Raw genomic sequence first — 17355 nt, 5'->3', positions numbered from 1 at the left:
ACACGGGGGTACCCCAGAGTGCTAATTCAACATTCAGAAATTCAAGTATAGAAGGGTCGTCACTATTTGGGCCATATACATTACATATAGTCATAGGGGTATTCCCTATCCTACATTCACAAATTGCCCAGCGGCCCATATTATCAGCTTTAACTCTTGTAGATACAATACCTAACTGGCGCCCCAAAATAGCAACACCCCGGTTCATAGTAGACTGTTGTGATACAACTAGAACAGTATACCCTAATTCGTTTAGCACTTTACGGTTTCCCCATGATATGTGTGTCTCTTGGAGACAGATAATGTCTGGTTGTATCAAACGTATTTCATGCATCACTTTCCTACGTTTTAACACATTATTCAGCCCACAAATGTTAAAGGAACATATTCGAAAATTAGTACTAGCCATTTTTTTGTTTTACTTAAAGTAATAAATAACAGCCATCTCTTACATCCAGAGCATTTCATCTCAATATCTCTCACGTCTTGTCGGTCTTGTCGGTCTTGAAATGAATTTTTTTTCCCCTTTTTTACCCCCCACCACCAGATGCTTACATCTATCGATGGTGGGACGACGGAATGTGCTTAAAATGTCTATACTTCCTAAAGTGCTGTACTTTTTCAGGTCAGTCCCACTTGAGGTACCACCCTTGGAAATGCGGAAACTTCAAGCAACGGTTGAAAGGTTTATTTGGGGATGGAAATCCCCACGTCGGGCATCTAAATTCATGACACTTCCTATGCTGAGGGGAGGCTGGGCCGTCCCAAACTTTTTATTATATTATTTGTCTTGTTTGTTACAGAATATAAAGTTTGCTGTAAATGGGAATGACCCACCTCAATTTGAGGACCCTGACATTTTTTATTTATTACTTGGCCCACGAGCACGACAGATGCTTCTTCGTTTTTACGAGCCTAGCTATTACAAAAGAACGAAATTTAAGTTGGTGTATACTGCTTTTAAGGGTTGGCGTATGATTAGTAAAATCATGCAGCTGCATCGTATTAATTATCACACTCCTTGCGACTCCCCGGCACTATTACCATCTATATTTTGGGACTATAGAATGCAAATCTGGGGGGAAAAAGGTCTAAAAGTGGTTGGATCACTGTTTAAAGACGGGGTAGTGTTATCTTTTCAAGAGCTCAAAGACACCTATGTAATCCAACAGCATGATTTTTTTAAGTACTTACAGTTATGAGATTTTATTTTTAAGCACCTAAATTCAATATCTATACTGCCTAACGGTCTATTGACAATACTTAATAGACCGACACGGATCGGTATTATATATGACTATTTACTCGAATTATATCAGGACGATCTTGCTTTGCAGGAGTCCAAATGGTTGACGAGGCTTGTTACTAGTTCTGTACCCTTACAAGAGTCTATTAACATCGCGGCCGATATTATGCTATCGGCGAATTTACGTGCTCAGCACTACAAAACTTTATTTAATCTTTACCATACTCCTGCAAAAATGGCAAAGTGGGGCAACAGTTATAATGGGAAATGTTTTAGATGCCAAACTGATATGGCTGACATTGTTCATATATTTGCTGATTGCAATGTGTTAAATTCATTCTTCACATCCATTGTACAATTTCTTTCAAGTATGCTAAAAGTTGATGTTATAATCTCCAAGGAAATGATTATCTTTGGTTTATCTAGTGACCTGGATGTGTTTGTATCGTATCGTAAGTATAGATACCTGTTATTTATGGTGACGGCAGTGGCTCGCCTCTGTATTGCCTCAATGTGGTTGAAACCGGAAGCTCCTGCTTATGAGATGTGGAGAGCGAAATTCTACAATGTGTTTTACCTGGAGTATAACCTATATTGTACTAAGTCAATTAAGAAAAAGCAAAGGGGGATTAAGGTTTGGCAGGCGATGATTGATCATATGGGGGTTGAAGAGTGAAGTTTGTATAAAGCTAGACCAAGGAAGGTATCTATTGTAGCGCAACATTAATACTGTTTTATAGGTTAAATGTTTTATTTTGGAAGTGTATAACATCATAACTGTATTATGAATATGAAAAGATATCGGTTTTGAACTGAATCAATAAACAAAAATAAAAAAATAAAAAAATAATCTAACATAACTCAGGGAAAGTGCTGGACAGTAAACCATAATAATTTTATATTCTAACTTCAAATCTAACATAACTCAGGGAAAGTGCTGGACAGTAAACCATAATAATTTACTAATCTAACTCCAAATCTAACATAACTCAGGGAAAGTGCTGGATAGCAAACCATATTATTTACTATTCTAACTCCAAATGTAACATAACTCATGGAAAGTGCTGGACAGTAAACCATAATAATTTTATATTTTAACTCCAAATCTAACATAACTCAGGGAAAGTGCTGGACAGTAAACCATAATAATTTACTATTCTAACTCCAAATCTAACATAACTCAGGGAAAGTGCTGGACAGTAAACCATAATAATGTACTATTCTAACTCCAAATGTAACATAACTCAGGGAAACTGCTGGACAGTAACCATAATAATTGACTATTCTAACTCCAAGTCCAACATAACTTAGGGAAAGTGCTGGACATTAAACCATAATAATTTTATATTCTAACTCCGAATCTAACATAACTCAGGGAAAGTGCTGGACTGTAAACCATAATAATTTACTATTCTAACTCCAACTATAACATAACTCAGGGAAAGTGCTGGACAGTAAACCATATTAATTTACTTATCTAACTCCAATTCTGAAATAACTCAAGGAAATTGCTGGACAGTAAACCATAATATTTACTATTCTAACTTCAAGTCCAACATAACTCAGTGAAAGTGCTGGACAGTAAACCTTAATAATTTACTATTCTAACTCCAAGTCCAACATAACTCAGGGAAAGTGCTGGACAGTAAACCATAATAATTTACTAATTTAACTCCAAATCTAACATAACTCAGGGAAAGTGCTGGACAGTAAACCATAATAATTTACTATTCTAATTCCAAATCTAACATAACTCAGGGAAAGTGCTGGACAGTAAACCATAATAATGTACTATTCTAACCCCAAATGTAACATAACTCAGGGAAACTGCTGGACAGTAACCATAATAATTGACTATTCTTACTCCAAGCCCAACATAACTCAGGGAAAGTGCTGGACTTTAAACCATAATAATTTACTATTCTAACTCCAAGTCCAACATAACTCAGGGAAAGTGCTGGACAGTAAACCATAATAATTTAATATTCTAACTCCAAATCTAACATAACTCAGGGAAAGTGCTGGACAGTAAACCATAATAATTTACTATTCTAACTCCAACTATAACATAACTCAGGGAAAGTGCTGGATAGTAAACCATAATAATTTACTTTTGTAACTCCAATTTCTAAAATAACTCATGGAAATTGCTGGACAGTAAACCATAATATTTACTATTCTAACTCCAAGTCCAACATAACTCAGAGAAAGTGCTGGACAGTAAAACATAATAATTTACTATTCTAACTCCATGTCCAACATAACTCAGGGAAACTGCTGGACAGTAAACAATAATAAGGAACTATTCTAACTCCAAATCCAACATAACTCAGGGAAAGTGCTGGACAGTAAACCATAATAATTTACTATTCTAACTCCAAATCTAACATAACTCAGGGAAAGTGCTGGACAGTAAACCATAATAATTTACTATTCTAACTCCAAGTCCAGGATAACTCAGATAAAGTGCTGGACAGTAAACCATAATATTTACTATTCTAACTCCACGTCCAACATAATTCATGGAAAATGCTGGACAGTAAAAATATCCAAAATTAGAAATTTTAATTAAAAAAATAATTTTTTAATTTTCGAAATGTAATTTAAATTAAAATCTAATTATCAATTTTTATATAAAATTAATCTGAACTTTTAAAAATTATTACCCACCCTTATCCCCTATAAATACAATAATCCACTCCCTAAATATATATACTATATTTAATAATATATACCATATTTGCATTACAATAAAATTAAAATTTTCAAATTTTTTAAAATCCAATTTTTTAATTGTTTTACTCCAAATACATTTTTAAAATAATATTTTCCAAAGAACATTTGTAAATTGCTACCCACAATTACCCACTCTAAACACAACTAAGCAATCAAAAACTATTAATAAATATTGTATAATATAAAAAAATATTTAAAATAATTTTTTTATATTTAGAAATTTAAAATTTAAAATTATAAAATGTATTTCCTACTAATTTTTAATTATTGTAGAATATTCACACATCTTTAATTTAATACCCACCCATATCCCCTATAAAACCAACAACCCACTCCTAAAATATTTACACAATTTATAATATATAAAAATGTAAAATATAAATTAAAATGTCTACTTTAAAATTTCTAAAGTAGAAATTATACATTTATTTCCTTCAAATTTATAATTGTAATACATTTTTCACACACAATTTTTAAATTACTACCCACCCTTATCCCCTAAAAACCCAACAACTCGCTCCTAAAATATTTACACATTTTATTATATATAAAAATATAAAATATAATAAAAAAATTCTAATTTCTAATTTCAAAATTCGAAATTACAAAATTATTTTCTTCAAATGGAAATTTTTGAAAAAATTTTCACACAAATTTTTGAAATTACTACCCACCCTTATCCCCTATAAACCCAACAACCCGCTCCTAAAATATTTACACATTTTATAATATATAAAAATGTCAAATATAATAAACATTTTCTAATTTAAAATTTCAAAATTACAAATGTATTTCCTTCAAATTTAAAATTGTAAAAAAAATTTACACACATTTTTTAAATTACTACCCACCCTTATCCCCTATAAACCCAATAACCCGCTCCTAAAATATGTACACATTTTAAAAAATATAAAAATGTAAAATATCATAAAAAATTTCTAATTTCAAATTTCCAATTTCGAATTTACAAATTTATTTCCTTCAAATGTAAAATTTTAAAACATTTTTCAAACACATTTCTTAAATTACTACCCACCCTTATCCCCTATAAACAACCTGCTCCTAAAATATTTACACAGTTTAGAATATATAAATATTTAAAATATAATAAAAAATTCTACTTTCAAATTTCAAATTTAGAAATTACAAATTTATTTCCTTAAACTTTAAAATTTTAAAAAATGTATCACACACATTTTTTAAATTACTACCCACCCTTATCCCCTATAAACCCAACAACCCGCTCCTAAAATATTTACTAAAATTATTAAAAAATATTATAAATTTACATTTATCATTCACATAAAAACATTAAAAATATAAAATTTATTACTTAACTATTAAACAAGTAAACAAATTAGCCCATTAAAAACATATTATCGATATTATTTACATTGATATTTATTTCAACTATATTTACTACAACGATATTTAACAATGTCGATATTTCTGCAGTACTAAAAAAACGATATTTTCTACATCGATATTTAAATAATCGATATTTCACACAGACGATATTCTTACCTCGATATTTCTGCTTGTCGATATTTCCCCGTCGATATTCCTGCTGAATACCGTTTTAAGAAATGTGGAAAAAGGAAAAGATGAGGACACAGATTCACAATATGACCCAGGAATTAATGCATCGACCAAAAACAACATTTTGAGAATTAAAAGAACAGTAAAACAAACCGCAGATAGTGCGGAAAAGCTAAAAACAGAGATAATTGGCATCCAGGAAGTCACCGCTAGAAAAGTATCAAAAAGGCCGGCAGAAGAAACTGAAGCTAACTTCAAAGTGGAGACATGGAACCAGGGTGGAAAAGGCCCCCAATCATCCAGGAAATTACAGAGGACAGAAACAGAGCCAAAGATCAAAACATCTCAAAACAGCCTCTGACAGAAAGATCTCAAATCAATTTTGTTTATTCCAGAGTTTAAATCAAAGGGTCAAAGAGATATTTTAAACAGAAGCAACATTCTTCAATTAATAAACTCCATCAGTAACCTGGCCGGACTAGTTACTCAAGATCTCAAATCTGTAGAATTTGAACGACTCAAACATCTGTCTGAACAGGAAATAACAAAAACTACCTGAATCACAGGAAAAATAGTGGAGAACATTTTAAAAGAGGAATACCAATTAGAAGCATGGGGGATAGGTATAAAACCCTATCATAATGTTGGTACCCAGAGCCATTACTTCAACACTACCAAGAACACAACGAAAATACGACAAGAAGAGGCTGGTCCAGAGGGCCCACAAAATCTGTGTTAAAAGGAGCCCGAGATGTTTCAGTTGAATCTAAGGTTAGAGACACCCCGATTCTCTGAGACAAAAGCAAGAACGATTTAGTAAAAGATTGGACCTGAGTAGCAAAAGTCATCAATACTAGATCGGTAGATCCATGACAGACCATGAAACCAGAATGGAATTCACCACAGTTAAAACTATGTTCTTGGAACATAGATGGCCTAGGATCGAAAACCATGAACAAAGATCTATTGATGTACTTCCAACAATTTGACTTAATCCTACTCCAAGAAACCTGTTTGGAAGAACCGTTCCAATTACAAGGGTGCAAATCATGCCACCTTTCAGCTAGCAGAAGCTCAACGTTTGGTCACCTGAAAGGAGGCCTCATCACGTATGCCTCAATAAAAACAATAAATACAAAGAATTGCTGAATAGAAATATATTAAACAATGGAATCAATGCAATACAGATGGAGATAGTAGACCCTGGATAAACTAAACAATAGCTAATTCTGGTAAATATTCACTTGCACCCAAATGAGAAAAAAATTGGCGCAAAATTTCTGGTGTCAGAATTGACTAAACGTATTACTGAAGTGGAAACACCAAATCATGTTGTATCAGGAGACTTCAATATGTTCCTCTCAAGGAGTCCCGGGAAAGATCAGCCTGCCGAAGATCAACTGCTCGAACGGGGGGTCCCAGCTCAGGAAGAGTGCATGTGGGGAAAACAAACTAAGGTATCCCAAGACCTACTAACAGATTTAACAAGTTTGGGCCTGCTAGCATTAAATGGGTGATCACTGGGCAAACGCCCCCAAGCAGCAACTTACCACAACACGTTGACAAATACCGTGATAGATAATACTTTTTTATCCTACTCATTTTTCAAACCAGCGAGTGATTTTAAGATTGGAATGTCAGACTGCAGTGATCATCAACCCAAGAGCTCACACTTACAGCACAGGGAACAGCATTTACTTTCCCAACTGAAGCCCAAAATGTTATAGTCTCATCAAACTGCAAAAGAATCAAATGTAAAATGAGCAATCTGGAAAAACTTTAGGCAGGGGCTAAAACTTGCTGGGAAGAAATCAAACTTCAGAATGACAATAGCATAAATGCCTGGGAGGATTTCTTGAAAAACATGCGACCAGCTAATTCCAAGTTAAACCCATCAAAAGTAATAAATGGACCAATCCCCAAAAGGAGTTATCCATCAGGGCCACAAAAAATCCATCCTTCAACAACCCAAACCGGCAAGCTAAGGCAGATAATAAGCGATATCAACAGAATAATCTGCAAACTCTGTCAAAAGGGCCCGACACCAGCACACAGATTGAGCAAAGGAATTTGAAATGTAGTAAGACCAACATCATTTGGTGAATAAAACAGGATAACACAGAAAAAATATGGGCTCAATTGTTATATGACGCAAAAGCCAATAATAGTGTGAGATTCTGGCACACTGTAAACAACATAGAGAGTCCATGGGCTCCTGGAATTAATTACAACATAACTGAGGAGGCCTGGGTAAAACACTTAGAGCACTTCTTCAAAAAAGAAGCTGACGGAACAAAACATGACATTGCGCTTCACCAGCGAGATCAGGAGGCCCTAAGAAAGCCAGATGAGGAGACCAACTTCCCATGCAAAACAAAACAAATTAAGAACAGAATTGAGAAAGGCAGGAAAGAGGGGGCCCCTGGGCCCAATGGTATTCCACCAGTTCTAAACAAGCTGGACCCAAATTATTGGGCAGAGCAACTGCGACCTCTCTTCAAAAACATCTTGGAAGCAGAAAAAATCCCCAATTCCTGGAAGGGATCAATTATTTCCCTGATTTATAAAAAAAGGCAACAGGAGCCAAGCAAAGAACTATAGGCTCATCGCACTAATAGATAAAGATGCTAAATACTTTGCAGGACTTTTAATGGAAGAAGTCACTGAATGGGCATAAATGAAAAGCCTAATTCCCATTAATCAGACAGGTTTTCAAAAATGCACAGGGACTACAACAAATATTTTTGCTCTTTCACTTTTAATAGTTGCCATCATAAAAATTAAAAAGCCACTATTTGATTGTTTTATTGACCATTCATCCAGTTTTGACAGTATAGACATAGGTAAACTCTGGGCTAAATTATCAGGCTGAGAAATAGGTCTGAAACTTCTGAATCAACTAATTTAACTCCATTGTGAGACGTGCATTCAAATAAAGCTGGGGACAGGCAATTGCTTATCAAGGGAAATACCAACTACCAAGGGGCTGAAGCATGTTTGCGTCCTCGCCCCAACCCTGTTTAATCTCTTTATGTCTGACCTTTCAGCAGAGCTTAATAATTGCAACCATCATGCCCCTAGTCTAGTGGGCCTTATACTGTCAAATCTTTTGTACACGGACAATTTAATATTGATTAGCCGAACCCCAGTAGGCCTTCAACATCTTATAAATACAACAGTCAGCTTTTCCGATAAGAAGGGGCTAAGTATAAACCTAGAAAAATCAAAGGTGATGATGTTAAACCAAAAGTGCAAAAAACTTCATCCCCCGTGGGTCCTGCGGGATCATAGGTTGGTGGTGGTCCAAGAATACAAATACCTAGGCATAATCTTCAATAGGAAAGAAATGTTTGGACAACAAAAAGCAGTGATCAGAAATAGAGGGATATCTCTGGCCGTCCCACTAAAGAGCATCAAGCACAAAATAACGGGTCCAAATGTAATTCCTTTACTATAAGTGGTAAAAGCAAGATTGCTACCGACTATAACCTACGGCAGTGAATGTATGAATGGGAGAGACGAAACCACCCTAGACAAAGTGGTGTACAAAGGAATGTGAATAATATTCAACCTCCCACAGTACACTTCGCCAGCACAATTAAGGCTTGAGTTTGGTCTACAAAAACAACAAATAGCACGTAAGGGTGCCTACATCAAATGTTGGTTCAAAATAGAAATAAAAGGAGCTGAAACAGGTACTCTGAACTCACATTTATGGAAAGAGCTGGAAAGGAAAAACGATAGCCCAGCAATGGTCTATCTACAGACAGGAATAAGCTCACTTGCGTTACAAGACCTCTGGGAAGCGATTGGGATGTACAAATGTTTCAAACAGCTCGTAAATAAAACAGTGAAGATATTATCTCTGGAAGAAGATAAAGCCACACTTACCAGGAGGGCCCATGGGTGGTTTGTCATCCAGAGTTATACCAGGTCCCTACCATAAGCTTATTTGGGAATAGGGTTTTCAAGGTCTGTGAAGGAATCTTACCTGCAATTGAGGATGGGAGTCTTACCAGCAAACCAACACCTCCCGCCATGGACACGCTTGGAAATAACAATGAACTGTAGACTCTGCGGTAATCAAAAAGAGGTTGTTTTGCATTTACTGTGCAGCTGTAAAGGTCTAGAGAAAGAGCAAAGACTATTACTAAAACAACTCTGGAACCAAAGACGGATTTGAACACTCAGATAAGCTTTGCAGGAGGAGACATTTAATCAGCATGTAGACTGGTACCCTTTATGAATATTAATTAAGCTCATTGAAATAAAATGAGTTGTTTTATGCATTTTGTACAGGTGCCATTTGAATGTGTTTCTTGTTCCGTTGCAAAGATATTTATTAATCATGCAATAAAGGTGAATTTCAATTTCAGTTTCATGGCCTCTTCCACTGTGTATGGAACTCTTTCCACTGAATTTTGGGAAGATACGTTTTTCTGGTGGACTAATTTGGTCCCTCTATTAGTCCCCTGCTCCATCGTGTTCGGACTGAACGTTCGACTTCCCCCCAGAAAATCACGAGTAGCACTTTGTGCTTTTAAGTACTATTCCCAATTTAAAGGTTTAAAAATGAATATCCCTTGTTCTACAGATTCGTTTTTTTTCATTCTGTTAAATTATACTCTATTTTTTAATTAGTTAGTGATTTTTCACGAGTTCTGCTTTCACTTTAATGCTTTTTGTGTGCTGCATAAATAGTTTACACATTGCTTCTTAATTAAGCATGACTGCTTTTGTGCCAAGGACCCAGAGGGTTAAGCAGAGGATAATTTAGTGACTTTTGTGGTTCACCCTGGCAAGGATTGTGGTTGCTGCCTATGTGAGGCCTCCACCTCCATCAACCAATAACCGATTTCTTAGATTGGTGTTCAGTGGTGGGATCCAGTACTTGTGTTTGGGCAGTGCAACACTGTGATTTGTACAAAAGTAAAAATCCCTAAAATATTCTGACATCAGACGCCTGTTTAAATTCTCCTTTAAGGGCTGTACCTTTCATCCTTTCCAAATGTAATTTCAGATTCATATTTGCTTCACCTGGGAAACTTGCTTGTGATAATGGGGATGTAGCTAAGCTTCATTGACAGCCTCAAGATGGCAGATTTGAGAAAGCTCTCCAAGGAATGATGGCTAACTGTTGAGAATGGTGGTCACAAAAGTGGACTTTCAAAAAGCTCTCACAGCCTATGAGGATGTCTGCAGGATGCACGTTGCCCCTTGGGAGTGGTAAGGCAATGTCTCTGAGGAGAAGGTAGTGGATGTGGAAGAAAGGGATGAGGAAGATGGTGGTATGGCCACAGGCTAGGAGCTGCATCAGGAGGATGAAAGCTTGTGTGCTAGAGTAAAGTCCCCCTGCCAAGCACAGCGTGTCCTCCCAAAGCCTGTCCATTGAGAAGCTGGAGAACAGGAGACTGAGAGGGAGTTCCAGGTGTAGCTGGCCAAACTCAGGATGGAGGATTCAGCTGCCCAGAGTGCATTGTAGTAAAACAAACTTCTGGGGGCCCATGAACTGAGTCTGAGAGAGCTAGATCTGAAACCAAGGAATCACTTAGGATCCACCAGCAATGGGTAGATTTAATGGAGCTTGGCTCATTTGTAACCTTAATGATTTGCTCCTTCTTTATGTAATACTGGGTTTTCATGGAGTACATCCTTCCAACACCTTATCTGAGCGTAATATGTGCCAATGTTTGTGCATACTCTTACTGAGTACCTGGGATAAATTATTGTAGTTGGTAATGTATCTTATTGTCTGTCTGTAGTTCTGTGATATTTATCACTAAGAGTATCAGATCGCTTGATTTTTGTAATCTTATGTTCTGCACTCCTCATGGTGTGCTGGTCAAAGCCCCTCGCTCTTAATCGTTTTTTCATGTCTTCCATACACATTAAGAAATCTTTGTCAGTGCTACATTTTCTTCTTGCTCTCATTAGTTCCGCATAAGGTTTTAGTTTTAATCTGTAACTAGGGTGTGCACTACTTGCATGCAACAGGGCATTGCAAGCCGTCGGCTTGCGATGCAGTCTGCTCTGTATTCGATTATTAATAATAAACAATTCTACATCCAAGAACACAATTTCTGTCTTGCTATGGTGGTGTGTGAATTTAATCTCCATTTCATTGTTGTTCAAATGTTCACAGAAAGATTAAAGCTTCGTCATTGGGCCTTACCAGATCATAATGCAGTCATCTTTGTATCTTCCCCAATAGATGATTGAGTCACGCCATTCATTTGCCCTGGGTCCCCAGATCCACTCATCCTCCAACCATCCCATAAAGAGATTTGCATAGGCTGGTGAAAATCTGGAGCCTTTGGCCACGCCCGGTTTCTGCCTGTACCAGTCTCTTCCAAACAAGAAAACATTGTTGAAGAGGATTAGCTCTATCATTGATGTTAACATTTCTGTGTGTTCCCAATGTTTTGCTGGTCTTGTGTTCAAATAGTGTTTAATAGCTTGTATCCCTAGATCTGCTTTATTGCTTGTATGCAGTGCAGTCGCATCAATTGTGGCTAGAATCATACCTTTTCCAATTCCACATCTGTTAAAAAGCTAAGGATATGTTTTGTATCCTTAATGTAGTATGGAAAGGTATGTACTAATGGTTGTAAGAATAGATCTACATATTGAGACAATTTTTCTGTTAGTCCCCCTATGCCAGACATGATGGGTCTGCCTGGTGGAAATGTCATATTTTTGTGTACTTTGGGTACAGTGTATAAACGGGGAAATCTAGGTCTGACCACTATTAGATACATACATTCATCGTTTCCTATCAGACATTTGTCATACCAGGTTTTTAGATGTCTATTTAGTTTGTCTGTTAATTAGTATGTAGGATTGTAACTCAGTTTCTCATATCAAGCTACATTTGATAGTTGCAATATTATTTCTTGGTTGTATTCACTGGTATTAACCACTATTATCCCACTGGTATCTGCTTACCTGATAGTAATATCCCCATTTGGTTTCAGCTCTACCAGTGCTAGACATTCTGCCTTTGTCAAATTGTCATTGCATATCCCTTCATAGGTCAATTGTCTCACTTTATATTTGTCCAGATCTCCCAGTACTAACTTGTGGAATATATGTTACCACTTGGTAGGACCGGAGCCCATTTAGATTTATTTTTAAGACCACTCATGATAGTTAGAGCAGTGTTAATATTTATAAGATCTGTGATTGGTAACAGTAGTTCTGTGTCACCTACATCTTATATGGTTGGAACATTGACTCCATGGATAATGAATTGCCATACAGGTGTCTGACACACATGGCAAGAGGAAGACAGGTATGAGCAAAACCATACAATTGGGTTTTAATAATGCAAATTCTGTATGACCACAGCCCTTCTTTGGGAATATGATTTAGACTCATGAATCAATGTTCTGCTTTCACATATAATATTTTTTCAGAAATTTGCGGGTTATGAATTGCACCACGTTCTGCATAATTATATGCATGTACTCTGACTATTATGAGTCAATCAAAGTGGACATGTATATGTACATTACATTTAGGGTGATGGATTCATTTCAATATATAAAGGGTGCTAAGTAAAAGTATTAACAATGACATTATGTATTTCTTTAGCAGTGTGCCACTATACCCTTCTTCGATTTCTATCAATAGTATAAATATCGATATGAGGTGTGTATGCTTGCGCACTACAACTTGAAATATCTTATTGTATTCCAGCCTTGAAGAAGTCATGGGAAAGCCATGAAACGATAAAACACCTGTTGGCTGGGCATGTAAGGAAAAAGAAAATAAAGAACAAAAGACAGACAATTCTAAAATTGTTGTGCATTTTATATGTAAGAGTGTGTGCTCGGGAAATGAATTATATTAATTAGTTAGATCAACTTTGGTCTTAACATTAGGAGGCTGGGTGATTCCTTCTTCCTTTGCAGCACTACTAACACAGATAATAGGAGATATTGACACACCGAGGAATAGTGAGCGCCAAACAGAAACCCAGAAAATCATCACCCGCAGTGTTTTACCCTTTCACACTATACTTAGCATGAAAGGAGTGGGCAATAGGTGTTGTGGTGGGTGTTCCGCCACAACACCCATTGATTTTAGTGTGCCCCATATTTACAAGGGTGGCATAAATATGGGACAGTGCCAAAATTAAGACCAGGAAAAAACTGGTCTTAAACAGGTGAAACAAAGAGAAATGCTTTATTTCTCCTTGTTTCTGCTGTTTCTATGTGGGCTGCATTGTGCAGCACACATAGAACCAGCAAAATGCCAAACAACCATTTTAAAAATGATGAGTTGCAACTTCTATGTGTGCTGTACAATGCAGCACACGTAGAATTTACAAATCACAATTAATGATTGTTTATGTTCAGGAAGGAACACCTTCTTGCACATAAACAATAGATTCCCCCAATTCATACACCCTTGCACTATAGTGAAAGGGTGCCTGCATTGGCACTACGCAGCTAAATTTAGCACCAGCACAGGGAGAAAGGCAGAGCTGCACCATATTGTTGTAACTACGGTGCAGCCCTGCGTTTCTAAAATGACAGAGCACAGTGTTAGCCTTCTTGGCTTAACGCTGTGCTTTGCCACTTTAGTTGTAAATATGCCCCTTTGTTTGGTTGATTTCTGAGGTGTGGGAAACATCAGGTATTTCTGTTTTCTGTAGACAATTTGAGTGGTAATGTTATGGAAATGAAACAATGAAATTTACAATGTTTCTTCCCTATCAGAAAGATATGACACATCACAGCTCGTTTACCCACAAAGTGAATTTCGACTATCCATACTACATGCAATGAGATAACAGCCTCCACAGACTGCACTGTGCTGCATGTTAATGCCACCTAGTCTTTATTTAAAGATGCCTAAACACTAGCCCACATGCAGTCACAGACCCATCCTCACCATACCACAAAACCAACCTGAACACAGTCACAAAAACGGTACACACATTGTCCTTTCAAACGTACACATTTAGCTCAGCCGGATTGCCTTATAGGACATTTCATCCTTGCTTCTCTATCAACACTACTCAGAAGTGGCTTGGACGCATGGTGGACTAGACGTGTCTGCCTGAGCACCCGCAGGAGCTCAATAATATAACATTATCCTACGATACCCCCAGGCACAGAAATACCCCCTTCGAGTGTGGAACAAATGGGACCCCACTGGGCCTGTCAGCGGTTCCGTGGATGTGAACCCGGGGCCGGCGACAGCAGAAGAAGTAGCGAGACTGCTGCAGAACGCTGGGAGCCATGTTACAGAAGGCCGTGCCGGGCCTGGGTGAGTCCGTGGCTTTGAACGCCTGACTGGGGATGCGGCAGAGACCCGGACGAAGATACAATCAACAGCTGGCAAAAGAGGGTCTCAACGTGGGCCTTGGAACCCTGGGAGCATGCCGCAGAGTGCGGCTCACAGGCAAAGTTGACTGTATCAACCATGTTGCGGGCAGCGGCCTGGACAGCTTGAGGATACCGGCATGTGGAGGCCCAAACTTACAACTGCCGCAAAGAACAAGACACAGTAGTGCAGCACTGGGAGGATACAGGCAGAGTGCCACCCCGCCCTCCCCTTCCATATTGGAACTCGGCCCTGCATGAGAGGGGGACCCGGGCTGTGGAGGTCTTGAATGGCCGTCTAACCAGGTGAGGTGAGTGGGGGGCACAAATGGTCATCGGGTCCCCCCCACACGGACATTTCTTTTATGGCACATGGTGGGTACCACTGAGGGCCAGGAGGAGCCTGTGGCCTCAGCAACGTGAAGCAGCCTGGCTCCTCTCGCTACGACACCCTACAAGGACCTGAGGAGAATGGCAAGTGGAAAGGCGGGCTCCCCTGCGGCCCTCAAGTGGTGGAGGAGAAAAAATCTACTGCTTTCTGCAAAGGCAGGTGCACGGCAAAGGGACGTAGTCTGGGGCTCTGATGCTCAAAATAATTTCACACTGAGTGCCCCCCCCTGCAGCCCTCAAGTAAAGGAGGAGAAAGAATCTACTGCTGCATACCAAGGCAGGGGACTGGGAAAAGAGATGCTGTCCGGGGCTCTTAGGCCTAAAGTAATTTCATACTGAGTGCGCCCTACTACACAAAGGAAGGGGGCTACCGTAACAAGAGACAGTAGCTGAACCTGAGTTGCGGTGGCCCGGGGCACTGTTACTAAAGTTGGTCTGTGCTGAGAGGGGCCGCAGGAATACCCTACAGATATGATTGGTCATTTGGAAGAGCGTGGACACCTAAACAAAGAACTTCCCAATGGTGAAGATACCCGGGAAAGAGGAGAGGTCCAAAGGGGTCGTGACCCCTGGCAGGACACGCATTAGATTTAGATGGAGATTACCAGTCCTGAAAATGCACCGAGATGGAGAAGGAAAAGACAAATAAGGTGCAGTCCAATAAGATATCCAATTATGCACAACCGTGCCCACCGGACCTGGCCAGAGCAGCCGTGAACCCTTGATGAACAGGTAGACAAAGCAAGTCAGCCCCCAGATCAGTCCCCATCACTGACGGAGATTATGGCGGCAATTCAGTCATCCAGGGAAAACGTGGTGCATAGAATTGATTCCGTGGCTATTGAGGTAAGTCTTCTACAATGTGAACTTCATATGGTCTCGGCCAAAGTATCCGCTATGGAACAAAATGTGGAGACCATACAGCAAGAGGTACGATCACTCAGAGACTCGATGGTGCGGGTGCAGCAAAGGGTGGTCAACTGAATGAACACGCAGAAGACGCAGAAGGCAGATCGCACAATCGTATAATTTGCGCTTTATCGGATTTCCTGAATAGGCAGAGAGGCTGACCGCGGATCAGTTCCTGGAGGAATTGATTGTTAACTAAGTCTCCTCAAAAAGGCTATCCAAGTTTTTTAATGTTGAGTGAGCCCACCGGGCTTTGGCACCAACTCCCCGTCCAGATGCCCCCCCAAGAGCGATCACAGCTTGTTTTCTTTAATTACAGGGACCGTGCCATCATACTTCAGGCCACCAATGCGAAAGGAAGGTTGACTTTTCAAGGTCATCATATTGGGATTCTCCCAGACTATACACAGCGTGTTCAGGAACAGAGGCGAACATTCCTGGTGGTGAAGCGCAGATTAAGGGAGGCTGGCCTGAAGTACGACCTGTTATTCCCAGCTAAGCTGCGGGTGGAGCATAAAGGGAATCAAACTTCTTTCTCTCGGCAGAGGCGGGGACATCTAGGATGGACGAGGCAGGCTTATCAGACCCCGGTCTGGCCCCTCAGGGGAGCTTAGATGGATTGAGGCGAAAAGGAGGACAAATAAGCTACAAAGCCCGACTAGTCTAGAAGACATAAGGAGAAGGCAAGGTCAGCACTGGAAGAATACAAGTACAAAACGACAGAACTTTGCAGCGGGAGATGACCTAGGATTGTGAGGAAATAAAAGATTGTAATGTTGCCAATGAAACAGCTATACAATATAGGGAGCTAGGGGGTATTAGATGGGTGGCAACCGGCAGGGATGAGGGTTCCTGCTCACTCCCTGTAGGGACCAGATTGTGGTCAGGGAGATAGAGCATGCGTCTCACGCCAGACTAGCTGTCCAGTCGCTGGTAGTTTGGACGGGAAGGACTCTAATTTGTAAAGTATCTTGGCTCAGGATAGCCTGGAGTGGATGTGCAGAATCAAGGTACTATAGTTATTGCTAAATGTCAAAAGTTAGTCAGGGGGATATGGGGCGGCTGCGGCGTGCCAGGTCTTGTCGTCACGGTGAAGTATTGGATGTAGCTTGGTTGCCCAAGGGGTGTGGCAAGTATGTTGTTTTTTCAGTTTTCAAAGTTGGGGTATGCTGGATGTCATTGAAAATACAGAGAAATCTGACT

This window comes from Lissotriton helveticus, chromosome 2_1 (genome assembly GCF_964261635.1).
Source record: "Lissotriton helveticus chromosome 2_1, aLisHel1.1, whole genome shotgun sequence".
NCBI classification, from domain to species: Eukaryota; Metazoa; Chordata; class Amphibia; order Caudata; family Salamandridae; genus Lissotriton; species Lissotriton helveticus.
The sequence above is the reverse complement of the archived record's forward strand: the minus strand, read 5'-3'. Positions refer to the sequence as shown.